Raw genomic sequence first — 26,957 nt, 5'->3', positions numbered from 1 at the left:
AGGATATCATTTAGATTATCGTGCCACATCACTGAACATGCTACAGTCCAGTAGGTGGCGGTAATGCATCTGCAAACTGGTTTAATCAAATAAGAGAAGAAGAAAGGACCTGCTCTAACTCTGTAGCCAGTCAGTTATTATACATGTCTGTGTTAGCATGCTAGCTAAAACGCCATCCGCCGCCCCGTGGTCCTTGTATTGGTTGTTGTGAAAGTGTTGGTGTAACCATCCAGATTTGAAATCCTAAATATGAAACGTGTTTGATATTAATTTGAATGATCTTAATGTGTCACGCCTGCCGATATGATTTGGACACTATTCTCAAACACAAACCCAAGGCCAGTGGTTGTGGTGATAAAACCGGTTAATTGTAGAAAACAAGAAGCAGGTGGATCAGAACCAGATTGTGGGGTTTCCAGGGAGAGCAGGGGAAGAGGTGCAGGGTGCAGGAAGGCTGACGGACTGGTGGACCTGGTGAGGATCCCAAAGGGATCACGAAAGAGCTGGTGAGTTGATGGGTCCGGGAGCTGAAGACAAGGAAACAAAAATAAGTAATGCAACACTAGAAGAAATAGCGAGAGACATAAGCCACTGCACTGTGCCACTATGGTAAGCAGACGATCTGGCGACAAGTATAGGACTGAACCAGGATTATATTGACAAGGTGAGTAGGTGGCTGATGAGGCTCCATTGTTTGCAGGTGTGTTTGCAGGTGGCTCCAGCTCCGCCCAGCTCCAGGCCAACCTCCAGCGAGAAACAGAGATAGACAAATCCAACAAGAAACATAGATCCTGACATAATGAGTCTGGGAACACCTCACATTAGCAGATAATCTGGGCCAGAACCTCAGTCTGGACCGGATGTCTCCTGTGATTGTTGAGCGGGTGAATCGAGAGACGAACCGTCCTCAGACTCTTCAGATCGTACGTGAGACCGGAAAAATAACCTGTGTCAAACCTTTGATCGTGCAAATCAACCACAGCACGACGAAGATTGAGAAAGTAGTCGAACAAAAATATGTGAAACAGAAAAGACGTTTGTGGGTCTGCACCTACACTGAACTGTTTATCTACTGTAACTCTGCATGTGACAGCATTAATGTACGCTGTTTATGCTGGAGTGAAATGCACGGGTGGCATTTTAATGAATGCAGCAGGCTGGTGTACAGCATCCTTCCCAGTAAACAAAATGCTGGGATTAATACTAAGACGAGTCGATGTAATATTCATCGACTTGGCTGATTACAAGCAAAGCTACCGTCTGCTGTTGTTGACTTGATGAGATATTAAAGGCAGGGACTGTGTGAGAACAAGAGAAACAAAACTTCATTTACCGTCTCATTCAGTGTGGTTACGAACAAAAACTAGAAATAAACGACCTCATTACACTCGGCAGATTGTTGCTAAGTTGTAGGTGGAGTTTTTCGAGACTCCTGTTCCACCTCTGCAAGTCTATCTTTTTTTTTTTTTGCATAGGTCTATTATGTTCATTAAAAGTTATTCCACTTAAAACAATACAAAAAGTGCAGCTGTGTGTTTTTGAATAATTTTTCCTTATCAGCACGGTTCGGTTGTTCAGATGTGCAGCTCGACTCATTTACCTGCGTGGCATCACAGTTTCTGCAGCCGCATTAATTTAAAACCTCGGCTTTTGTCTTCCCGGTTGTTTTTAACACCAAGTCATAAACTGAACCAAGGTGAGAAAGAGTGGAGGATGAAGGGAAGAATGTTGAATGTTTCAAGCTTGTTATGCAAATAAGTATTTAGTCTTATTGAACACCTGAATACTGTGGAATATATTTCTAACTCGTTGTTACCTGTGACGGTGTTGTTGGACTGAAGGATGGTTGGAAGCACAGGAGGAAGTCTGGTGGTTGAGATGTGAAGGGGATCACAGAGATATCTGCTGGTCATTCTGGTTCTCAATCCAAAGGCTGGAATGTCAGATTTATCCCACTTGGAGTGAACTAGATGAACCAAGGCAAGGCAAGGCAAGGCAAGGCATTTTTATTTATATAGCGCATTTCATACCAAGAGGCAACTCAATGTGCTTTACATAAAAACAGAACAAATTAGAACACACAGTTAAAAGCAAGAACAAAGAAAAAGAAAAAAGAAAAAAGAAAAAGAAAAGTGTATTATATATATACATATATTAAAACGATTAAGAGGACTTACAGTGTAAATCCAAGATTACGATTTAAAATGATTTAAAAGGGCTCAGCCATATGCACATGAAAAAAGAAATGTTTTTAACCTGGATTTAAAAGTGCTTACAGTTGGGGCTGATTTCAGCTCTGCTGGTAGTTTGTTCCATTTGTGTGCAGCGTAACAGCTAAATGCTGCTTCACCGTGTTTGGTTTTAACTCTGTGCTCCACTATCTGACCTGAGTCAGTCGATCTCAGAGCTCGACTGGGTTTATACATTGCTAACATGTCATTCATGTATTCTGGACCTAAACCATTCAGTGATTTGTAAACCAGTAGCAGAACTTTAAAATCTATTCTGTAGCTGACTGGGAGCCAATGTAAAGACTTAAGAACTGGGGTGATATGCTCTGATTTCTTTGTTCTGGTTAAAACTCGAGCTGCAGCGTTTATGTTCAACCAAGTTGAACATAAACTACAAACATGGCTGACAGCGATAAGATAATATTTGTTTTGTTTCTGAAGTTACTGACAATGATCCAAACTGAGGTCTCCCAAAGTTTTTCTCTCTGTGCTGAAAGCTAACGACGGTAGACACTCAACAAACCTCCTCTCTGTTTCTCAGACTCGTTAGTAACATTAGGCTACACTTCATCTAATAACTTCATGCAGAGAGATTATAGCGACATATCCTCACGCAAAAGTCATGTTGTGTAATATGATATCTAGTATGACCAAAAAAAAAACAGATCAATGTATTTTATAGTCTAGTAAATTATGTTTTAACATTCTGTTGCGGTTTATCCGGGGGGGGGGGGGGTAGGACCCAAGTGCAGGACGAAGCGTGACAAGGCAGGAGTGAGCAAAGAACTGAGTTTAATTAAACAAAAGGAAACAAAATGCACTGCTGAAAAAGCAGGAACTCCAAAGACAAAGAATCAAAACTTCCAAAAAGATAAAAAAAAAGTAACAACAAGAGACTAGGGATTAATAACACTGGGGGACACAGAGAAACCCAGGAAAACAGTACAAAAAACAGTAGAATGACGTGACAAGGAACAAAGGGGAAGGCAGGGCTATATATGCACACACGAGGAAGAGAGGGGTGACGAGACACAGGTGACACAAATCAAAAGACAAGGAGGAAACCAATTACCTAATCAACACAGGGAAACACAGGGAGTAATACAACAGGAAATCAAAAACTTAACAAAATGAAAGAGGAAAACATTAGGCACATTAATCCCACAACTTTAGTCAGACACTCTTTAATGAAGTCACCGTCTGAGACCCATGTTGGGTGATGAGTTGAGGACCTCTCAGAGCTTCAGACCAGCTGTCATCTTCCTAACTTTCTGCTGTCGTTGGGCTCCAGTGTAGGTCTGATGTTTGCTTTCATTAAACTCTTTCACCACCTCAGCAGCTTCATTTCATATCAAACAGACACACTTCCCTCGTTTTCTGTGAAGAAATATTAATTTTTCAAACATTTTTGGACAAGTCTTCTTTGATTAATCTTGTTTTGTGGAGAAGCTGCAGCGTTCAAGATGCCTGCGCCACCTACTGTTAAAACTAAAAACAGTACAGTACACTCAAGTGCAAGTTTCAAGTGTGGGCCATGATGGGTGCAGTTGGCCCCTGGGCCATAGTTTGGGCACCCTTGAATTAACACAACTTTCTGAACAGCAGAAGCTGCAGAAGCTCAGCATAAAGTGATTATTTATATTTTCTGTTTGTGGTTGATTTGAGTTTCTTTGAAACCATTCTTTGTCATTAAGGACTTTCAAACAGACGCTTCTTGAAGAAGATCCTTTAATGAAGGAACTGAATTCCAACTGCCGCTGTTGCAGTGTTGCAGTTATCTGCAGATGGCTTCCAGTGCAATGCTAATATGTAGTCTGAGAAAACTGACATCAACCTCCCTGGAGAGAATATTTAAAGTTTAGTTTTTAAGTTTTTCCTCCAACTTTTCTGCAACAGAGAGAATGAGAAAATAACAACGTCCATTTCAGTGAATGTTCTCTGTGAAATGAAGGGAAAGGTGGAATCTGTATCAGGCAGGAGGAGGAGGAGGAGGAGGAGATGGAGGAGATGGAGGAGATGGAGGAGGAGGGGTCCCAAGCTGAAGGTTAGCACTGTAAGCTAACCTTTAGCCTGGAGGCGCTGTGAGCCGCCGGCTGTGTTTGTTGTCTGTTGTTCTAATGAGAGCAGCCGGTGTCGAGGTGAGATGCTCAGTTTCCGCGGGTCGGCAGAAAAAAAAAACACACACATTAGTCCGGGTAATGGCTTCGCTGGGACACCTCACTCACATTCACAGCGTTTGACCCCCGGCCTCCGAGCCACAAGGCCGTGGATCATCTGACGAGGGGAGGACTTTCGGAGATGAAGCTCCCGGTGCAGGTTTCATTAGTGAGGCGACCTCGAGGCCGTGACTGAGGGGGCGGGGCCAGGGGAACGCCCATTCCTCCATCTCGCCTCTGAATGGATAAATAATTAGCTGTGCTTCCGCTCCTCGTCCTCCCACGCAGGGTTACAGCCGACGCTCCTCACCTCGCTCAGGAAAACAGCACTGCAGCTCGAGATGCATTCAGGAAGACTGCAAGATTACAACGCTGCTGCCGCTGCTTCTGCTTCTGCTGTTGCTCCCTCCTCTCATCCTCCTCCCTCACAGCTGACCCTCATTGGAAATGGACAAGCCGGGATTCGCAGAAACACAGCTGCTTCACAGGCGAGAGGCCACGGAACTACGGCAGAGGAGGAATCTGGAGCCTTTCACGCGGATGTGGGTGGAATTTACTGCCTCGCCAAAACGGCCCAACAGTTCACTTCAGCCGTGTGATTGGTGCAGCGCCTCTCCCGCTGTCACCGGACTGACTTATCGCTAACGGTCGACGCCATGTTAAACGCTCACCTCCACCAGCTCTCCCTCTCTTCACCCCTCAGTGACCTGTGTCAGGAGAGCACAGCGTCCACGATGGAGGAAAGAAAACAGGATGGAAGAATGGATGAAGACATTCTGTGTTGCAAGAAAGACACTTTATTTTATGGCATACTATCTAGATAATTTAATAAAACTTTGTTGAAAACTGTGTCTGTCTTCGATTTCCACAAAAGTCCGACACACTTTCGTCATCCCGGGTAGACCATGAGTGAGCCTAGAACAGCCTGAACGGCTCAATTATGTAGATGTTCTGACTTGTTGAACAGTATTAAGGTATCCGTCGTTGGCTTGCAGTGTTGAGCACAGACCCTCGTAAAGGTGGGTTTCCAGGAGAAGTCACGCTGACAACCTGGTTTGAAAAACCTTCAGAGCCGAGGAGTGAGATGAGAACATTCACTGAGCAGGTTGTTTTAGGCTCAACTGGATTTAAGAGGCTCTGATAGAGATGGCAGCCAGCAGCGAAACCACCTGTAGCTTCTGGATGTGGCTGGGATTTAGTTTCCCAGAATGTGAGGTGTCACCTCTACGATAATGGTTTCGACGCTGTACGAGAAACAGGAAGTGCAGTGTGTTAGTATCCTGATGTAGCCAGACTTTCTACAGATACAGAGAATACACACATCTGCACGCAAAGGAATAGTCCTTCAACCAATTAGACTTTTAGTTGTAAACTAATTCAAGTCCACGACACTCAGATGATGTGTTTGACTACGTTGCTGCTAGAGCTGCAGATCTTTGCAGACCTTTGCTGGAGCAGAATCAGTTCCCAACAGAGAGACTCAGACCAACGTTCCACTGCTAATTTAATTGTAGCTTCCCAGCTAGTGATGCTGTTCCTCCCCTCCTCTTTGGGCTATTACTTTTCCTTTTGGACATGTTCCTTTGGGGGAACTGTGGAGTAAATGAGGTAGCTGTGGATTAATGGTTAGAGATGCAGCTTGGGACCGAGGGGTCCCGCCGTGTCCATGGTTGAGGTTTCCTGAGCAAGCATCTAATTGCTCCAATTGCCCCAAATTGCTCCTCGGACGCAGTCCTTAGGGGCTGCAGCCCCACTGCTCCAACTGTACACACTACTGTGTGAACAAATGGATGGGTCAAACAGCAGGGACTGAAATGTCCCCATTGCGGGACAATTATAGGTTAAAATTATTTTGATTATTATTATTATTATTATTATTACTAGTTTAATTGACTGTAACAGGACTGGTGCATCAATGTGGGCAACCCATCATCATCACGTTAAGCCCCGCCCAAATGATTTGATTGGTCAGTCAGATCTTTGCAGGAGCAGAATCTGTTCCCAACAGAGAGACTCCAGACCAGGTTTCCACCACAAAAAAAATTGTGATTGGGTGGAATCAGGCTGGGTCATGAGTCAGCTATATTTTTTTATATTATTAGACTTTGCTGTGGGTTGTAGTTGGTCCATAGGACATAGTTTGGACACCTCTGACTTAAAATTTGGAGATTTCCAGAACAGGCCTGCAGAGGCTCGGTATAAAGTGACTTTTATATTTTCTTTCACTTTATAGAAGGAACTGAATTCAGACATGCTGAGCTCTGTGGGTGTCCTAGTCTTCCCCACGTTGATGCACCTGTCGTGTTCTTCCTCCTCCTTCCTCCTCCTCCTTGTTGTGGATCAGTCCCGCCACATGTGACCGGACTCAGCTACACTTCATTGTAACACACTGCGACTGGGTGACGTCATGCCGGCCTCCAGGCTAACGCTATATATACTGTTTTTAAAGTAAATCAAGAAAGTGTTAGTCACTACAGTTAATAAGAATCTGCTCGTTATATTATATAGGTCTAATTTTCTTATGAAGACTTCTTTGAGCCCTGCAGGCGTCCTTATTAAATATAATCATTAAAAGTATAAAGATACGGAGCGTAACACTACACTGCAGTTTAACACAGAGCGTCTACAGAAGAGTTTGTTCTTTAGACTGAAACTTCAAGTTCAGGAGCCGGAGAGCAGCAAGCGAGCCGACTGTCAATCACAGCCTGTCAAACATGGAAGCCTTCAGATCTCATTAACCAACAAATCATCTCTGTAACTTATCAAGGGGAGGGTCTGATATAAGTGATTTAGAGCATAATGAAGTATGTCCAGAGAGAAGACGATGTGTTCCAGGTGGAAGCCGGTTGGAGTCGAGGATATTTTGGCACTTTTGAGGTTCTTCTTCTGCAGCGGTTTCCAATCGTTTAGGCGCAGAGATGAAAAGGAAGGTTCCTGCTGAGCAAGGAAAGAAGCTGCTCCCTCATATTTCATAACTCTTTGACCGCGTTGCACCGCCATGAAGAGTCAATGGGATCTGGCGAAGGTGAGCATCTCAGGTGAGATCGACACATCAGCTATTGACAGAGCATGATGCTCCTCTGTCAATATTTAATCAGGAAGAGCAGCACCGGCAACAAGTTAACATTTCATAGAGCGCATTAACATTGATTCAGCCCGGCAGATTAAAGTGGATAAAGAGGAGGACGGAGGGAGTCAATTGTTCGCAGCGAGAGGAGAAGGTGCATAAAAAGAAAGATCTGACAGTTTTGATCTCGTATCTTTAAAAAAAAGGAGGAAAGTTGCCTCTGAATGTCACTGATCAGTCTGAAAGGAACGGAGCCATCATTAATGTTATTAGTGACACCTGCTCTTTTCTCAAATCGGATATTTTTGACTTGTCAAAACAGGAAAAAGGGATTCACGCAGACGCACTCCTCCGCATCCTTCAGGGGCTGACACAAGAGCCGCAGGTGGGGGATAATTAGGGAAAATTTAAGGAACGAAGAGCTGCTGTAATTAATAGCTGAAGGTACGTCCAATAATAAATCCAGAAATCAATCGGGATTGATGATGAAGTTGGAGCTGGCTTCTTCTGTGGTTCATACAGCACACGCACAAGAAGAAGAAGAAGAATTTGCTGCTAATTAGTGAATACCGCAGGAGGAAAAATATGTAGAGCATTATTTAAATGAGGCACCTTTAACCCCGCGTGGAAGAGCCGTGAATCGCTGCTTGTTGTCGTTAGTTACGGCAAATGTGACGGAATGAAAGAACGGAGGAGCACTACAAAGCCGCAGCGTGTCACATGTTGGCAGATGGTCAGGAAACGCTCAGCTCGGTCCTGCAGGTATTTTAGTTTCATTTAACACAGAAAACGGTTATTTATTAAAGCTAACGCAACTTCCACCGAGAACAGCGCTGCTAATGTATCCTGAGCTAACATGAGAACATGTTTATATTCTTTCTTTTGCATATCTGGTACAGTCATCTCCAGGTCATCCATTTCTGCAGAAGTCTCACTAGCGTGGTGATAAAGAAGAAACAGCTAAGATACTGTACATCTGACAATATATATATGATGCCACTTAGTTTATATTTCTGTATAAGAATTATTAAAGGCTAGAAAAAGAGAATCCAATCAAACAGAAACATTTTTCCTTCCTGCTGCCGCTGTTAGGCTCCACAATGAACACTCTTGTTATGTCCAATATTATTACACCTCAAGGTTCAACACTTTTACTATTTACTATGTATTGTGAACAACTTTATAACCCAGATACACCTGGTCCATCTGTGTAATATCTGACAATCATCTGTGCAATTCAATACTTTTTGTGTATATGCCAGTAATGAGCCAATATTACATATCAGAGAGGAGCTCCTCTAGGATTAAAGCAGAGTCCATGTGTTCAGAAGTGTTTCCATCAATGTAGTGAGACTCAGGTGTGGTTCAGTTCCTGGTCTAGTTTAAATAAATCAGGGATTTGTCTCAGTCTGATCTTCACAACACATGTTTGTGGACAAAGGAGCTTTCTGAGGAGCTCAGAGAAAGAGTTGTTGTTGCTCATCAGGCTGGAAAAGGTTCCAGAACCATCTCTAAAGAGTTTGGAACCCACAAATAATCCACAGTCAGACAGATTGAAGACGACTGTTCCCCTCCACAGGAGTGGTCCACCAACAAAGATCACTCCATAATAGTCTGAGAGGTCCCAAAGGAACCCAGGGGAACTTCTAAGCAGCTAAAGGCCTCTCTCTCATTGGCTGATGTTAATGTTGATGAATCCAGCATCAGGAGAACACTGAACAACCAGTTAATTTATTCTTTAGCGCCTATTCATGTTCCGACCTGGCCCGAGGGCAAGAACATAATGTGAAGACCAACATCAGAGTTATAAAAATAGATGGTTTCTTTCTCTAAACGACAAATAAGAAAGCTTAACAGACGACATAAATGAGGCTTCTGCAGCTGAAGAGCGGCGTCTACCTCAGGCCTCTTCAACCTTTGTTCACACCATGGCTGATGAGGCTAATTAAACCCGTGCAGGAGCCAGAGACGCCTGCGTCGCCACTGCAACTTGACGACTCACGACGTATTGTTCGTTGATGTGGCTTCATTAGGTAGAAGTTTGTGAAATTAAATTAAATTGTCACTTCTATAAAGTTACTTCTCAAGAAAATGATTCATCGCTTGTGTACAGGTGTAAAAGCTACTGGGTGTGAAGCAGCAGAGGTTAAACTACCGCCTCTTCTCTCACACACACACACACACACACACACACCATCATGAATCCTCCGTTTCCCGCTCGAGCGCGGAAAAAAAAAAAAATAATTATAAAATTTTCCCCATGAAATATGAAAAAGTTAGCTCACACATTAGACCGGGACTTGTCGGGGTCTGTATGTGTGACGCGCGGTGTTAATTGGCTGCAGAACGATCATGAAGAATTCATGGTGGAAAAACAACAGATTACTCTCGTTTAATTAAAGATGTTGCGTTGCTGCTGCTGCATGCATATTTAACCAGCAACATCGCTAACACAAACTGATTACTGAGCCTCCCAACATGTGATCGCGCGCAGGCTAACAGCTGCTTTTAACACACACACACACACACACGCTCTGTCCACTGGACCAGTTGCCTTCCTTGCAGCCGTTCATCTATTTTCCGTCTCGACTGGTTGACATATTACAGCTGATATCGAGCCTCTAAATATCACAGACACGATTTTCCAAGTCGGGGCTCATTCGGGATAAAAATGTAAACATCTCCATCATAATAATAGAGCTCGTTCTGGGAGAAATTTAATTATGAAAGTGCAGATTAAACCTCTCCAAACCCAGTCAAAGAATAAAAAATGTGCTACACGCTGTATGCAAACACTCGTTCCAGTTTGGCTTTTGCTAAACGTGTCATCTTAGGAGTGATGAAACCAAGTTTATTTGCAAAGAGAATTAGGTGAAACACTTTCAACAGAACAACATTGTAGAAAAGAATCACACAATATAATGTTAAAGTTTCACACTGAAATGGTGTGGGCTCCAGCTACAGCTTATTACACCCACACCATGGACATAAAACATCAGGCTTCTACCTTCTTACCAGAGACTACTCACTCTGTCTCCAACTGTGCAGAAGGTTTTTTTTTGTCCCTTTGCTTCTTTAAAATAGTTAAAGGAATTCTTGTGGTTGTCTTGAAGTTAAAGCTCTTTGCAGATGATGTGGTTCTGTTGGATTCATGAGGCCGTGGTCTTTAGGACGTACTGGTGATGCCTTGTAGTTGGAGGGAGAGTTAGCATCTCCACGTTCAGGTGCACGGTTCTCTGGCAGAAAATGGTGAAAGACTTTAAGGACAACCTGGTTGACCTGTCAATCCATGTTTTAATCCTCAACTGTCTCTGTGAGGTGCAGCATAAGGGAGTTACCTCTGCAGAGTGGCTGGACAGACTGCTACTTTTATCTATGCTCTGGTGTGTTGATGTCAAATTGTTAGAGGATGGTGTAATTTATCTTTCACTGTGTTTTTTTTGCATCAAACAATGACGACTGGAAGTGTGTAGATACTGAAAAGAGAAAAGACACCTGAGAAGATGGTGTTTAAGAGGTAGGATTTTGTGTGGGTTGTCCAAAATGCTTCAAGACATGAGGGAGGAAATGCATTTTGGACCAATCACCTTCATTGCAGTCAAGTTATGAATAGCTACGTTTGTGGGGAGGTGCATGTCAGGCTACAACATCAGTTACATAACAGTGTGGTGAGACCAAAGTAGAATAGTTTGGTTTAAATGAGATGAACCAACACTGCATCATTCCAGCATCAGAACCTCATCCCTCCATCAAACATGGGGTGCTAATGTCCTGGTTTGGGCCTGTTCTGCTGCATCTGGACCAGGACGGCTTGTCATCATTGATGGACCAATGAATTGTGAATTCTACCAGTGAACTCTAAAAGAAAATGTCAGGACATCTGTCCATGAGCTGAATGTGAAGAGAAACTGGGTCATGCAGCAAGACAACGAGCCCAAGAACACAAGTGGTTCTACAAAAGAACGGTTAAAGAAGAACAAGATGAATGTTTAGGAACGGCCAAGTCAAAGTCCTGACCTTAATCCAATAGAAATGTTGTGGAAGGACCTGAAGCAAGCAGTTGATGTGAGGAAACCCACCAACATCTCAGAACTGAAGTGGTTCTGTTCTGAGGAATGGGCTAAAATTCCTCCAAGCTGCTGTAGACCACTGATCAGCAGTTACCGGAAATCTGCTGATGTTTCGAGTCATTTTTATGCAGAAATTTAAAAAAAGATTTGATGGGTGAAAATACTTCTAAGTGACATTTTATGCACAGACCTGATGCAGATGCAAAAATCTTGCTTCGGAAGGAAAGAGCTCAGTCATCCGGAGGGAGCTTCGAGAGAAGATCAGGATGCTTCCAGAGCATCTTCCTCTGGAGATTTACCCTAAATGTGCAGCTGGATACAGACCAGTGCTTGACAGATTATTTATCTTTAATTATTTGAGAATGAGATGGAAAACAGTGCTGGGCTGAGGGACATATTGACCACCTTGCACTGCCAGCTTCAGCCATAATCAGGCCCCCGGCATAGAAGCAGTGAATGGATGGATTATAATTGCACTTTGAATTTGAATTATGTTGACATTTTTGCTCATTTACAATGAAAGTCAAAATATTCATGGTCAGCTCCATCCTGGCAGGAAAACCAGATGCGACATCCAATTGGCACAAATGCACCAAATAAATAAATAAATAAAAACCTACTTCTACTCCTCAGTCAGTTTTATTTTTATTGCCAAATAAAATAAAACCACAAATTGCACAATAGCATAGACATTAAAAAAATAAATCTCTAACATTACACAGGATCTAAGGCAATTAAACAAAGCCAAACTCCATAAAACAACAGTTATATTAAACCGATGATACACACAAACAAAGACAAACGCACACAGACTGTTCAGGCTGCATTATTACAACACGCCTCACATCCACCAAACGATCGATGCGGATGATTGATGGGCAGAGACTGACAGTTTCCTCCACGTTAAAGCTTCTAAACCGAGAAAGAAACGTCAAATAAAACCGAGGTCGGCCATTTTCTCATCCTGCGTTTCATGTTACATCACGTCCCTCCACACACAGCGCTGTGATTCTCCATTATATAAAGAAGATGATGAGAGGAGATGAAGGAGCAGAGGTAGCGGAGGGACTGAGGGAATATTATTGTGCTCCTCGCATCACTGTTAGTAATTAAAGTCAATCGCCACTTGAACAGGTTTGAACAGACGAGAGAGGAGACGCGCAGAGCTGCTGTTATCGGTACGGCGTGATTGATTGAGTCAATAACACAGACACACAACACACTCACACTGGTGTGAGGAGGCGAAGGCAGCCCTCCCATGATCAGTCTCTTCCAGGAACGACGACGGCGGCGGCAGCGAGTCAAATCAAGCTTTAATTACTTTTTTTTTTTTTTAGTTGAGGTTTTTCCTCTGATTTCTGGAGCAGTCAGGTTTTAAAAGCCTCGCTCGTTCGCTCGTAAACTCTGTGAACGGACATGAGGAGCTCCCGAATGAAACACGAGTGCAGGAGATGAACGACACTGCTGAGGGTTCTCTTTAAAAACCTCAACGTTTAAAAGATTGCGCACTTTAAAATTTAGGAAAGACTAAGATAACAATTGAATCTGCAGGCAGGAAACCATGCGGACTGATGTGAAGCCTCCACCTTAATAATATTTAAATGTCAATATAATACAGAATAATTTCCAGAATAAAGCAAAGTGCACACGTTGGCTGTCTACCACTGCAACATTCTCCCTACATATCATTTATTAAGTCTTAGTCATTTCATTATTTCTTCATACATTCATGTGGTCCATAAAATAATTCATGTTCTGAGCTCTTAGATCTTTACGTATTCTAGGCTTGTTACTGCTGGTTATGCACTGCACTTTAATGCTGCTCAGAATAACTCTGAATTACTACTGTTGGTGTTTATTCCTCTGTAATTCCTCTGTAATTTTGATTTACTATTGTTGGTATTTAAAAGCTAACATAAGACCTTCATTATGGTCCGCTCTTTGCACTTGCTATAACACTATATATGAGTATAGCACTTCAGGCATTGGCACTTTATAGGAGAACAACTAATGCACTTATGTCCCACTTCATTTTTATTTATTTATTTTGTTAAATGAAACAGACATATGTATGTATGTATGTATGATGTTTTTTCTATGTGGCATTGTGCCTGTGTGTGCATGCTATGTATGTGTTGTGTGGTATTGAGAGCTGGTACTCGTTGTTTCGCTCTAGGTTGAGTGTGTACGTCAGGTTATCCTGTATGCATTTGGTTTTTATGTTTTACGTAGGACTACGGATGGAAACTAGCTTCTGCCAAATCTGGTGCACCCATCTTTTCTTTTTTCTTTAAAAGGATTAATGTGAGCGCATGCTGTCCTCAAAATGAATAAATAAATAAATATTACAACTGCACTGTTTCCTGAGCAAAAGAAATAAAACACATTGATGTGAATGAAGCAGAAAAAATAAAAAAAGTTGAATTAATTTTTAAGCATCTTCTTTTTTGCTAAATGGGAAAAGCTACTCCATCATTTGGTTTGGTAGCCCTAAATCTTAAAACTTTTACTACTGTTAGTTCACTCAGTCTTTATTTATTTATTCACATACTTCCTCTGTTCATACTCCATACGTACATCCAACTGTGTATATATATAATGGTACATACAGTATATATATTATCTTTATACTACAAACATTTAATACCTGATTTTAACTTCTTTGATTTAGTTTATTTTTATGTATTCTGCTGCTGTAACATAACAATTTCCCTCCAGGATCCATAAAGTATATCCATCCATCAGAACATTTCCTTTAATTGAATGAAATATGTAAATGAAATTTTAATATAAACAGGAGAGAACTATTGATTATTGTCATAAAAAGTTTTCTGAAATGTAGAAGCAGATGAAATGTGGGACTGTGATCAGGTTGCAGTCCCACATGAAACTGTAATAAAGAGTAATGAGACCAGATGACTGAGCCTCCTTATTACACCAGTAGATTTATTTATTTATTGCTAATTTGTTCTCTCCAGTTTCCTCATCAACTGTAACTCCCAAGAGTTGTGTAGCTGACACTTGAACCATCTCAACGGATTCACTTTTAATATGTTTTTATTTTTCCTTCTGCAACTTAAAACGATCATTTCCCCTTAACTGTCTCTGACCTGGTTGGAAACTTGAGGACGTTGCCTGAGGAATCTTAAAAGCCAGTTCAGGTGGAGTCTGGATGTAAGAGCGATGGAGCCACCAGTGAATCCGCGGAGGGAACCCAGTTTAACCGCTTACGGCAAAAGAAGCTGACCTGAACCGGGCCCAGATCTAGTCTCTGATGGTCTCCAGCACCTGAGTCTCATATGTGATGAGTCAGGACTGAGCTGGATGAAACGAGCTCTCCTGCAGCCCGAGGATCCCCGAACCCCGCCGTCCCAGCTTCTGCTTTTCACACATACAATCGTTTCATGGCAGAAGAAGCTGCATTTCATTCGTGTTTGCGGCTGTGGAGCAGATGGCGGATCTGTTTGTGCGTTTGCTTCGCTGCAGGTTTTTGGATAAAAAGGTTCAAAAGAGAAAATATCCATGCAGTTTATTGCTTTTAAATTTTAAAGTTGCAACAGTAAGTCTTCCAAGAAAGTCATGCTTCTAATAATTAAATTAACTCATTATTTTCTGCTTTTAGCTACAAAATGTAAAGATTCATCGACACTAGGAAGCAGCATATTATGAAGTTTTTGGAGCAAAGCTAAATTTAAGACGTTTTTTAGGTTGTTGCAACAGCACACTCAAATTAGAACACACATTATTACTCCTCAATGACAAAATAAAAGAATTAAAGATGATAAAGTTAATTTATTGTCTTTGTACTTTCAGTATATACCATAAAATTCAGATGCACTGCCAGGAACAGCCTCAGTACGTGTATTAGAATAACTAATAAAAGGTAAGCCAGGGCGGAAAGTTGGTCTGGAGTCTCTCCGTTGGGAACTGATTCTGCTTCAGCAAAGATCTGCTGGGCCAATCAGATTGTTTGGGGGCGGGGCTTAATGTCACGATGGCCGACAGGAAACAAGCATTAATTACTGTTAACTATAGTTTTATACTTCTATACTCTGATTGGCTGCAGGACTGTCCAACCGCCTGCAGAGGTATTTTTTGGAACATGCCCTATAATGAGGTTCCATTGGTGTGTTACCAGAATTTGACTATGGCCGGCTGAATATATGCATCGGTTCAATTGCGTCTGGTTAATTAAGACATACGGAAGAAATGTTAAAAGTTACGGTTGCTATTTATTGAAGAATCTGTCAAATAGAAGTTGTAGTCCTCGTCTGAAGACTACAAGTTTGAAAAGTCAGGTATTTCTGGGGATGTGGAGTTAAAAAAAATCACTGGATCTCTGAGTCCTGCTGCTCATCTCTGCTGCAGGCTAAAGACCTCCGGCCTTAAAACTGTGTTGAGCCATTTTAATTTTACATTTTCATTAATGCTGCATGTTGTGTTAATTCACCTCACAGGTTTTTACGTTGTCCTTCTTCACGGCCTCAGCCTCCACAGGACGACGGACCGGCCTCAGTGTGACGCTTTAAATAAAGTTTATTATAAAACACTGTGTCCCTCCAAGTTCAGCTTTCACTGCTGGCTTTAATGGACATTTATTTGACAGCAGAGCGTAAACAGGTCCAAGTCTCAGCATTCCTGAGTTCCATAAGTTATTTATTTGTGGTATTTGTTCCTTGTATTAACAGAATACCAGCTTCAGATTGTCTTTATTGTTTGTACAAGAAGCCACTGGCGAAAGACGACTTTTTAAAAAAAGAACAAACCACAAAGACAGAATTCAACAAGCCTTTGGGATGGTGTAATGACTATGAAGCTTATGCTGCTTTCCAGAAAGCTGGGATGTCGGACTCATCCCACTTGGAGTGAACTAGATGTGACCTCAAAGCGTTTCAGGAGAACCAAGTTGAACATAAACAACAAACATGGCCAACAGTGATAAGATAATATTTGTTTTGTATCTGAAGTTACTAAAAAAAAACAGATCAATGCATTTTATAGTCTAGTAAATTATGTTTTAACATTCACCAACATTCATCTCCACGGCCGCTGCCGTTGTTCTGTGACGTCAGGCTGCTGCATCTCAGTGAAGTCGGGGTAGATTGATTTGACCCGACTTCACTAGTAGGACCTCCGACTTGAAGTGGCATCCAGAGCACTATTCCTAGTCGGAGGTTGGAAATTTCAGACCTCCCAGTTTTCTTGAACGCAGCGAGGAGAAATCTGCTCCAGACCTCTCACGGTACCAAAGTTCAGTCGGTCCAGATTATCTGCTGGTTACAGATCCGCTCTTAAACATTCTGAACTTCATCAGTTCCGATTGTTGTAAAACATGGCTAACATTTTAGGATTTAAAATCTTAGAGAGAAACGTGTCTACAAGGACAACGGAGCAGCTGATGTTTGGTTCACATCTGTTTTAGTGTGCAATCAAGCGAGGTGACGCTGGAGTATCCTGTAGGGGGCGTTGAGCTATTGTTCCAGATCTTGTAGTGTTTGCAAATTTGAGATAAGACAGAAGAATTTCTATTTCAGTGGTTTATACAACGGGATTTTAAAATCAGTTAAGACTTAAACAGTTTACCTGACACGTGAGGTTTGGGTTTTGTTCTTTGGATTCTGATGAAGTCAAGAAAAAAGTCAGTTCTTTGCCGTGCACTGCTTGAGAAAGAAGTCAATGTCAATGAGTTTTAAGAAAAATTAAGAATGCACGGAGCCCGTTGAACTCTTCAGAGTCTCTTGTTTGTTACCTCAGGCCTCGCTGTTCAAGTGTGACGCATCAGAAAATGTGATATAACAGCAGAGTAGATATTCAAACAACAACAAAAAACACCACGTCACATTTATTTCATCCAGGAACAGACGAGTGAAAACAGGAGACAAGACCACAGTGGGTCGATCAGAGGCTAAAAACAAAAATCAGTAACCAGGGATTTTAGAGGACACCCAGTAGGTGGTCTTAATGGTGGCAGCATATGTCAGCGTTAATCTGATTTGGGAGATTCACTGGACAGAGAAAGAGATGTACGGATGAAACGGAGAGAGAAAAGAACATGCAGAGAGATGGAGGGAGGGAGGGAGGGAGGGGGAGGGTATTATGAATGGATTGGAGGATGAAGGGATGAGGTGGAGGGTGTTATGGGTGGAGGGGGTTAACACAGATTGTGTTTCTGTGATTTGTACGGCGGCTGAGTGTAATGTGGGTCAATCTGGTGGCTAAAGGGATCATTCACACACAGACAGACGCTACAACGGCTTCAGAGTTACTGGAAAGGTTTAGCTTTTTCACTTTTCGACGGAGCTGAGCTAACAGCTTCTCTCTGCACTGTAAAAAATGCTGCTCAAAAAAACAAAAACTGTTAAAATGACCAGCGCCAATAGAGGGTAAATACATGTAGGCTCAAAGAACCCACAGACGTCTCACAGCTGGTGTTTGTAGACTAAAAACAAGTTGTGCTAGTTCTCATTTTAAGCATCAGCTTTACTAAGAACCAGGAAGAAAATCTCAATAACAAGTTAAGATTATTTAGGAATAAAACACTTAATGCAAGTCAAATAGTAAGAATTATCCTGGTAAACAAAAACACAAGCATGTTTTGCCTTGATTTGAGACATTTCATCATAGTTTAGTTTCAGTTTTTGCAGTGTGCTAACAGTTTGGATGCTAAGCTAGGCTGAAAATGTCCTGAACCAGGAAACTGGCTGGAGCACCTGACCCAGCTGCAGCCAATCACCAATCAGCTCTCATTAAAAGGCTGGCTGTGATAATTCCACATGTCACGGCACTTGAGTTTCACCTTTTGTGGTTTTCACCTGTTGCAAACGTAGAACTCATCTCCTGTGTTTTCTTTTTATTCAGTGCCTCCCTAGTTTCCTGCCCTTACAGCCGTTTTGCCTTTTCCTCACCCCTGGAGTTTCTAGCGTCTTTTATTTGCCCTTTGCATTTTTGCTCTTGGATTTACCTTCCTGCTGAGTTTGTTTAATAAACTCGCCTTCATTGACTTGAACGCGTTGTGCTTCAGTCTCTTGCTTTTGGGTCTGAACAGGACATCACAGTGTGACACACACAGATGAGACTGGGTGAAATAACAAGGTGTAATCATATTCAAACCACACCAGAAAAAAACAAAAAACAAACCAAAACAACCTAGAATACTCTCACGGCATTTTTTATTTGTACTGACTCAGAAAGCAAACTGCTTTTAAGAGAATCGTGTTTTATTTGAACTAAGAGGACTGTTGACTTATGTGTAGGCAATGCATAACGTTAAGTAAAATAAATCTGTTGTTACTGTGATTATTAAAAAATAATCTAGTGTTCTTTATACTGGTGAGGCCTTGTAACATCCTCACAGAGAACAAGGCTGACCTGAATCAAACAGCAGGGCTGCTGTATCTTTACACTCCTGTTAAGCTGGTGACATAAAGTGCTGCTGTGGTAAAAAACAGCTGGTCTGAAAAGTGAGTCCAACAAAAAGGAGATCTAGAACAATCCAAAAAACTAAAAGAAGTCAAACAACAGAACAGAGAGAGAAAAGAAGGAATGAAAGAGACACAGGGACGACTGAGGACAAACTGATGAAGGACAGCGGCAGAGACAGACAGACAGCTACATATGCACAAGGCTTAACGAGGCACAGGTGAGACCACCGAGGGAGGAGAAACCAATCACATGATCACAAATCAGGAAGTAAAACAAGACACGAAACCAGGAAATTACAGGAAATGTTCAAAACTAGCTTTCTGGGTTCCTAGCTCCTATACCTACTCACTTCTACGGCAGGTTAAGGTTCATATTTTTGTCCCACGCTGCCATCAATTGTGCCTCAACAGTTGTGTCCAAGGTCTGCTTCCAAACAAACTCAGAGGACAGACGTTGGGAAGTGTCGTCTCGTCATTTCTGTGATTTCCTGGCAGTTTTGACTCTTTTATACATTTCCCTAGCCCCTTGTTGGCTTTCATTTCATTCAGCCCAGCACACAGCATTGTTTTGGTCGTCTTCTTGTCCGGTTGTGATCTTATCGATGTGCTGTCTTTTGGTTGGTGCAGTCTCTGTAGGTTCTGTGGGTTCAGGCCTTTTTATTTGTGCCTGCGTGGGGGGGTTTCCTCCAGGCGCTTTAACTTCCTCCCACCTTCCAAAGACATGGAAATTAAAATTAATTAGCGATGCTCGTTTGTCTGTGTGCGTTAGCCCCGTGATGTGATGGACTGGTAACCAGGTTGTACTCTCGGCTCTGGCACAAAGCCAACCAGGATCATTTGCAGCCCCCTTGAGACGGGATCAGCGTTAATAGATGGATAGATTGATAGAGGATAGACGGATGATTTGATGTTTAACATGTGAGCCATCGTGAACCAGGACTCTTCAGCTTTGGTCCGGACCAAGGAAACTGGCAGACGAGTGTGAATGCGCCGTTAAAGTATCCAAAAATAATACTGGAAATCTAAACAGCCTAGAAATGGGCTCTTAATTTATGATACAAATAAACAAGGAAAGCTTAATTTCCCATCCTGCTAATGTTTAACCAATATTAATCTGACCTGTTTGTCATCCTGGACCCCCCCCCCCCCCCACACACACACACACACCCATCCCCCTCAACCCTGTCGACCTCTGACCCCGAACAAAACAAGCAACTGGATTAATCAGTGCCGGGGCAGGCAGATGAGGCGTTAATCCGCTCTAATCCACCACATTAGATACCAGCACACTCGTTTTTCTTCTGCCTGCGACATGGCCATTCCGCTGTAATGGCCATCGTGGGATTAAGTGAGAGCGTTAAGCTACTTCTCACTGTCAGAACGCTGCCGCCGCCACCGCCACCGCCATCGGCACGAACAACAGCAACTTAAGACCGCAGCAGGAGGTGGCAGGGAAATAAAAAACAGGCATTTAGATTTAATAAGGAGGCACAACAGGAAAACAAACAGTGTTTACAGCGGGAGACGGGGGGAGGGGAGGGGGACGGATGGGGGGGAGGGAGCGGAGGTTAAGGTACAAGGCGTAATCTTGCCACAACAATACAGCGCACACAATTAAAACCACAGCGTCTGTCAATATTAGTATGAAGACAGATAGCGGCCGTCATGTCACTTTAATCCCTGATAAACCTGGCTGTGTTAATCCTTCATTTACCGCTGCAAACTGTCACACAACAGTCCACACATCAGGTTATTTATTTTTCCTATTAGAGATTAATTTGAAATTTAAATGATGGTCCTGTTTTTCTTTACTGGTTTCCAAAAGTGGATATACTTCATTTTTACACATATTTTCTGTATCATTTTAATGATGCACTGTAGATATTTATTAAAATACTTTTAGCATTTTAAACCTGTCATATTTATTTCCACTGTATTCCAGACAAAGCATGCAATTTAAAGATGTTATTTCAGTGAATAAATCTGGATTTTGTTGCAGAGACACAAACTGAATTCTGGTTTTTAAATTTGCCAAACAAAACCCTTTTGACTTTAAAAAGATAAAACGCGACCAACTGCTCAATGTACATTTCTTTGAACCTGCTGCATTATAGGACATAGTGTTGAATAGTTTATATTTTCAAGAAATTACCAGTTCATGTCCACATATGGAAATCTGGGCTGTATTTTTTTGTGGACGTTACAACACAATAAGTTGTTTTTTCCCCTTGTTGTATATATTATTATGTACATTACATTTGATAGTGAAGAGGAACGATTATGGTCAACAAATGCTGTTGTTATATAATTGATTTATTGTAAGAATTTAGTGCTACATTTATTTATTATTTTGTTTCAGATCACACTGTTTTTTTTAACACAAATTAAATGGTTTATTAATAATGTGGTGTACCTCAAGGAACATGTTACGGGCCACTTTTGTTTCTTGTTTTTTTTTAATATATTATTCATTTTGAGTGGAACCAGCTTTGCAGTTTGCTATATCAATATGTCCAGAGGCAGTTAATCCTCTGGCACTGGTTCTGCTAATAAAGATCTATCCATCATGCTTTCGAAAGAGACGAAAACAAATGTGAAACAATGTGAAAAATTGTCGGACAAACGTATCTGAGAGCAATTAGCTCAATTAGATTATTCCAACGAAATGGGACCAAAATGCAGGACACTAGAGACAGGCTTGGAAAATTAAGAGCTTTCTAGAGAGAAAGCTGTTTCACAAAACAAAAGTCTAAAAATATCAGGGAACAGGTGCCAAAAATACAAAAAAATCATGCCTGGACACAAAGTTCAACAAAAGGCTCAAAACTGAAACACGGCATGAACCAGGAATGTTAAAAAGACATGAGGAAGAACTGAGAACTGACAATAACAGACGGGTTACAAGACACAGGAGTAAACAAATGAACTATTACGAGCGCAGGAAGTAAAGATAAGACACAAGAACAGTGACCCCTTCAAATATAAGCAGGGAAATATCAACTGTCATTAACCATCAACTCAGTTTCATGGATAAGTTTTTACAACAGGAATAAGAATACTTGCCACTGCTACAGTAGCTAACTCAGATTTAGGGCGTATTCACACCAGGAAGGTCCGTTAGTTCACTTGCTTTGGTCCGGACCAATTTTTTTTTTCTTTTTTTTTTTTTTAGTGCGGTTCGCTTTCACACTGTGATTAATTGCAACCGGACCAGAATTTATAAACAAAAACACATGTGCTAAGGTCGTTCAGCCATTGGCTGGTAAACGTATAGGCGGGGTAAAGAAGGAAGCCAAATGTCCCACGTAAATAGGCTACAATGGAGACTTTGCGTACTGTAGGTCTACTTGTTATTATGCTAGCAATATGGTTTATAAACTGAGCGCTGGAATCCCCTCTCTCTCATTTGTTTACTAAAAATCTTATATACTTCTGCATTTTTATGTGTTTTCTCCAGCATTTGAGATATCTGGACATCTGCCCAGATATCTAGGAGGCAGCGTGTCTCCTCAGAGCTCCAGGTTAAGCCACGGCTCATCTCTACCTAACCTACCTGCGTTTGTTTGCTTCACGTGTCTCTCTCTGTTGTGTGTGTCACTGGGCTATCCTACATTTCCCATAACTAGTGCAGTGCCCGTCGGAAGTATGTATTCCTATAGTGGGAGCTGAAGAAGATTTTTCAGTTGTGACCATTGTCGTGACCCATGTCTCCTCCCCACAAAGACACCTGCCCAGTTTCAAATCAGCGTGCCACAGACAGACAGACAGACACAAACTCACCAAATAAGTTAAAAGAAATTCTTGATTTATAGATAGATGATCAAATCACTCATGTTTTGTCTGTAAACTGTAAAATAACGTTGAGTCTCCGTTGCCATGGTTACCATCTAGCGTTTGAGCCAGCGCAATAATTTAACTGTCATCAGGCAACTGGAAATATTAGAGCGGAGAAAACCTATTTTACCGATATATTTTACATTTCTTATCCAAACAACGTCAAACTTAGCAGTGCACATCTTCGTGCCCGTAGCGAGACACCTGCCCAGTTTCAAATCAATCGGGCCAACGGTTCGCGACATATGCGTGCCACAGACAGACACACACACAGACGCTTCTTGATAGATGCGCGAAAACTACAGGAGCTCGTCAAATCCAAAAAGGTAGATTTTTGCAACTTGGGTCGGATCGAGGTCGGGCTGCTTTCACACCATAAAGGAACCGCTCCAGGGTTCGGTAGGAACCGCTCCGAGACCACCTCCTCAGCTGGGTCTCGGTCCGCTTGTTTGGTCCGCACCAGAGTTCGAGTGATTGTATTCACACCAGTCAAAAAGGTCCGAACCAAGCAAGGAAACGAACTTGAGTTCGTTTTAATCGAACTAAACAAGGCAGGTGTGAATACACCCTTAAATAACTAAGCATTAAAAAAACAGGAGGCAGTGGTAAACACCTGGCTCAGCTCCCTCAAAAATACACCTTACTACACAATCGCAAAGCTGTCTGACTTAATCTTGTACCTGGGGAATTTCCCTCATTCTGGGATGTTATTAAAGCCTGACTGGGTTTCAGTCATTTCCACTTTCATCTTCATCATATCATGTATTCACTTACAAACAGAGATAGCTTCTTCTGGCCATCCAGCTGCAAGTGAGTGAATAAACACAAGCTCATCCCTGAGGCTTCCCTCAGACATTTAACTTCCGTCCTGGGGGATCCTATCTCTAGTGTCCAGGTTAAACAGGTCCAATGTGTGAACACTGATCTGGTGTCAGTCCACATGTGGAGGTGGTCTGGGACACATGTGACCTCCTTCCTTTGGTAGTGTGAACACACAATGAGTCCTGGGTCACATTAAAGACCAGCTACTCAACAGGGCTGATCTGAGGAAGAGGAGTTTAACTCATTCATTCAACCACTAGTAGAAATGATCACATGAATAAGACAAAAGCATCGCAATGTCAGTCAGTGCTCTCCAATCTTTTTTTGCGGACGGACTGGTTTTAATCAAGACATGGACCAGTCACCGTGAATATAGCAAATCATAATCATAAAATATTAGCATATAATATGACTTCAGTGCTTTGTTTGCTTTGTCTCCATGTGGTGAAGCAGTTTTGAAGGTTTTAACGGCCTTGTTAAGTAGCGGGCCGTCACATATTACACAAAGTGGGTTTAGAGCATGTGAATAACCTGTTGCAATGAACCCATAGTTCAAGCAGGACTCTTGGCATTTTCTTTTAAATGTCTCTTTATTTTCGGTGGCACTCTTGGAGTCTTCTGCTGTTTCATCATTAGTTCTTTCCCCCTTTTCAAAGAAGCTCTGCAGAGACCTTTGCTTTTTGCTCATTTTGGCTGGAGCTCGCTTGAAGCCTCCATTTACCGTTCATAAAAACTAAGACAAAGTCAAGCACCGGATAAAAAAGGCACAGGCAGAAGTAAGATGAGCAGACTGCAGTAGTGAATAAAATGATAGATAAAAAAGTTTTTATACTTTCAGTGTGTGCAGCCAAAAGACACACGGCCCGGTACCGGTCCAGGGCCTGGATTTTGTTCCGAAATGTGGATCATCTCCCTAAGTCATGACATGTAGACAAGAAACAGCTGTTCATGGTTCTGAAACAGCAGTTAAAATATTCTACTGCACCGCAAATGACGTTTGCATAGCCTACAGTGCATGAAACTGAGATCAGATCTCAAGTGCCGGCTGGGGACGCATGTGGAGACGTATTTTAATTAAAGCCAGGTGTGAACACAGGTACCTGGGTTGTACTGGGTTGCCCAGGTTATTAATGCAAGGCTGATTGCAGTTGTTTTATTGCTTTTACTTAGTTTGTGTACTTCCAAATGTTGGACTGCCTGCGTGTCCGTGGAGTGAATAACCTGAACCTTTTATCGTTTTCATCACAAAGCAACACTAAGTCAGACAGAGGCAGCGGTAGTGTCAGCTTTCCTCAGACTGACCAGATGCAGCAGGTTCTGAGGTCAAACCCCATGTAAAAGTCGTTCTCCTCCATTAGAGGCTGTTGAACAGGTAAATCCTTAAATTGGATGAAGCTCGGACGGAAACTGGCAAGCAGACGTCTTTCCAGTCGCTCCCTCGCCGACTCCCAGACTCCTCTGCTGCCCTCAGAGAGCGTTAATGTGACAGCCACTTTGAAATTAGGCAGCGGATTAAATTAGGGCTTTAAAAATCCTTTTGGAGTCGCTCATTCAGACGTGAAAAGATTAAGGGGCGACGATGAAAAGGGATTCTAGTTAAAACCTACATTATCGCAGACCTCGGCGCCCAGACCAAAAAAAATAAAAAGTGTGCGGTGCATTTGAAGCCATTTGAGAATCTGTGTAAATGATTTCTTTGTGGACGAGTGAATGAAATTATAGTGCAGGGACCGAGCACACCTCTCTCTCTCTCTCTGTCTCTCTCTCATCAACCTTGCAAATGGACAGAGTCTGTGAATCAGACACACTTTCATTTCTGACGAAAAAACTAAAAAATAAAAAGGCTCAGGGGCAGGGGAGCCGAACACCAGGTGAAGTTATTCACCTCAAGGTAATATTTACTGAGACGAGGGAGACATGGAAAGAAAGGAGAGGAATTCAGCCTTACCGGGAGCAGAGGATGGATGATGGATGGAACAAACACAGACTTCAATTAAAAACAAATGGAAATATCTCATTTCCCCTTTCACAGATTGGATTTATATTGCCGGAGTTTGTTGCCTGGTTACCTCTCATTGCCCTGCTCATTTCCAAATGTTGATTAGCTTGGAGACAATACATAAATCGATGGCTGCAGGTTAGACGAGGCCTGATTGTTTCCAGGGGAAAAGGGGGAGCGCTTGGTCGTCCTCTGAGCAGAGACGGGAGTCTGCTCGGAGGAAGTGGACCTGAACCAAAACGTGACTATCTTAAATCGTAATTTGGTGTTAAGACAGCCACGGGTTTGGTTTGGCGAGTGTGCCAAAAACTTTTTACAAAAGCAACGAGTCCTCAGAGTCTCCACCGAGGCTGCACAATCCTCTGATACACTGTCGCTGTTACGTAGATGTGGGGACGTTGTTCTTCTCTGTCACGCAGCTCCATCATTGACAAAAAAAAAGCCTAAAAAACACGAGGCTCACTGCTGCACTCCGTGAAATATTGTCAAGTCAGTCCCAGAATGCACTGCAGAGCTGCCTCTGGTGACTGACGGGACAAACTAATGGTACAGCAATGCAATCATTTTACACGCCTCATGCTGCATTCGTGTTACGTGGGAAGGGAAGATAATCATGGGAAAGAGTCCCGTGGTGACTGCTTGACAAGTGCAATTTGACAACTCAAGACGGCGGCTCACATGTTCCTGGAGATTCCTGCTGTCGTAATCAATGAGCAGCATCGCCGCGAAGAGCACGACGCCACCCAGCAAGAAAACTGTTTGATGAGACCCCTGTTAAAACTGTACGGACACGAGACCCTTGGCTTTAATTTGACCCTGTTCACATCCAGACAGGAGGAAGGCTTTAGGAATTACAACCATTTATATATCCTATAAAACAAAGCTGAAACAAGGGCAGCAGAAACCGGAAGGTTTGCTGAAGATCCAAGCAGCTCTTTTAGACCAGAGATGACCTGAGATGACAGGTGGTGTGAAAGAGGAGTAAAAGAAGACATCTATGTCAAATTGGGAAAACCCGTCTCTGAACAGGGGAGTTGAAATGGGATATAATTTGACATTAATTTACAACACAGCGTGAACATCTGTCCCCAAAAGATTTCAACCCCAATTATCCAAAAACGTTAAAGACAGGCAACTGGACTTGTAGAGTTTCTTGAAGACGTTTCATCCAAGTCTTCAGTTCTGACAGACTGGTGGAGAGTCTGTGGGCTTAAACTGAAACAGAGACTGGCTTGACTAGTGTCCCTTCATGACCAGATGACTCACTTTGTGACCCTGTCCTTTTTCTCCAATGAATGCTACTATAACGACTGTCAGTCATAGAAGGTGTGAACTGGGGTGAAGCTTCTTGGGGACA

This window comes from Chelon labrosus (genome assembly GCF_963514085.1).
Source record: "Chelon labrosus genome assembly, chromosome: 8".
Lineage (NCBI taxonomy): Eukaryota > Metazoa > Chordata > Actinopteri > Mugiliformes > Mugilidae > Chelon > Chelon labrosus.
This window is presented reverse-complemented; position numbering follows the sequence as displayed.